This window comes from Magnolia sinica, chromosome 10 (genome assembly GCF_029962835.1).
Source record: "Magnolia sinica isolate HGM2019 chromosome 10, MsV1, whole genome shotgun sequence".
NCBI classification, from domain to species: Eukaryota; Viridiplantae; Streptophyta; class Magnoliopsida; order Magnoliales; family Magnoliaceae; genus Magnolia; species Magnolia sinica.
Genome location: NC_080582.1, coordinates 41,323,272 through 41,325,140, shown reverse-complemented (window position 1 = coordinate 41,325,140; position 1,869 = coordinate 41,323,272). Strand labels below are relative to the sequence as shown.

Genomic DNA, 1,869 nt, shown 5'->3' with positions numbered 1-1,869 from the left:
GTGATCAGCAAGTTGTAGTGTGGTTAGGGTGGGTTTTAATTCACCCAAACCTAACTGTTTGTATACCGAGTGGGGAATCAGATTGACGCTCGCTCCTAAGTCAAGAAGTGCATGATCAATTCGGTGGTCCTCGATTACACATGATATGGTTGGGCTACCGGGATCTTTGAATTTCTATGGCACGTCTTGCTTTAGGATGACACTCACTTTCTCGGTCAAGAAGATCTTCTTTTGAATACTCTGCCATCGTTTGGTCGTGCATAAGTCTTTCAGGAATTTGGCATATGAAGGTATCTGTTTTACGACATCAAGTAGAGGAATGTTAACTTTCACTTGTTTCAACACCTCTAGGATATCTTGAGAGTTAGAGAGAGGTTTTGGTGAGACCAACCATTGGGAAAATGGAGCAACTGGCTTTTCTAGAAGTTCCGGTTCTAATTTTTGTGGAGCCTCACTAGATCCATCATTGTTGTCCTCTTCTGGTTCTTGAGGCTTTTCGGGCCTAACCGGAAGGGTTTTATCAATTATTTTCCCATGCCTAAGAGTGGTGATGGATTTAGCGTGCTCCATTTGATTTGAAGAGCTGGGATTACTTATCTCATATTGCGGTTTAGGATTGGGGAGCGGTTGTGCAGGAAGCATCCCCTTTTCTATAACCATCATACGTGAATCCATCTTTTGCATAAAATCTCGCATTGCCTGGGTCAGCTCTTGCATGGAATTTTGAACCGGTTCTTCTTGAGGTTTCCCCTGAATTGGATTTTGATTGAAGAAACTTTGAGGGGTAGCAGTTTGTCCATTTCTCCAACTAAAGTTTGGATGATTTTTCCAACTAGGATTGTACGTATTAGAGGTCGGTCCATTGAAAGGTCTTTGATAAGTATTTATGACATTGGATTGTTCATTCAACACTTCTCGAAAGGCGGGTATCGTAGGACAATTTTCAGTTGTATGAATGTTGCAATCACAGATGCCGCAAACACTTTCATTAACCTTATCCTTCTTTCCTTCCATGGCCTCAACTTTTCTTATGAGCGTAGTCACTTTATACTTGAGATCATCCTCTTCTTTCAAGAGATACAATCCACTTTTCTCCTTAGATTGAGTCGGCCTAGACGTGGTGTTCGATTTTGGGTAATAGTCCCATGATTATGTTTTTTCAGCAAGACTATCGAGGTAATCCCATACCTCGTCAACATTTTTATTAATGAATTCTCCATTACACATTGTCTCGACCATTTGGCGCATGGAAGATGTCAGTCCATCATAGAAAAAATTTGTAATGCACGACGTTTCAAAGCCGTGTTGTGGGCATGAACTGACCAAATCCTTGAATCTTTCCCAACATTGGTAAAATGTTTCACCCTCCTTTTAGGTGAAGTTCATGATTACTTTTCTGAGGGTAATCGTTTTATGATGTGAAAAAAATTTCTTTATAAATTCCCTTTGCATATCATTCCATGTGCCAATGGATCTAGGACACAGTGAATGTAACCACATCTTAGCCTTCTCCTTCAAGGAAAAAAGAAAGAGTTTCAGCCTGACTGTGTCCTCAGACACATTTTGAAAATATAAAGTGGCTATGATCTCATCAAACTCTTTTAAATATAGATATGGTTCTTCAGATTCAAGCCTATGGAACTTAGGAAGGAGTTGGATAACCCCTGGCTTGATGTCCATATGTCCTGTATTTTCAGGAAAAATCATGCATGAGGGCATACTCAGCCCCGCTGGTTGTAAATAATCCCGTAAAGTACGGGGCGGGGGGTGCTTGATACACCTCATTCTCATCCTGAATGTCCTCCACCCTAGGTTGGGGTAGAAGAGGTTGATTTTCAGCCATCACTTCAATTAACTCAGGGGATTTCG

General features: G+C 41.0%; 1 non-coding gene across 1 annotated transcript; it reads left to right on the top strand.

Annotated features, from left to right (window-relative positions):
• The first annotated feature begins 1,297 nt into the window (after nt 1–1,297).
• LOC131217781 (small nucleolar RNA R71) lies at nt 1,298–1,404 on the top strand. The gene has a single exon (XR_009157371.1). It is a non-coding gene; the product is annotated as a small nucleolar RNA R71 (small nucleolar RNA).
• The last annotated feature ends 465 nt before the right edge of the window (nt 1,405–1,869 follow it).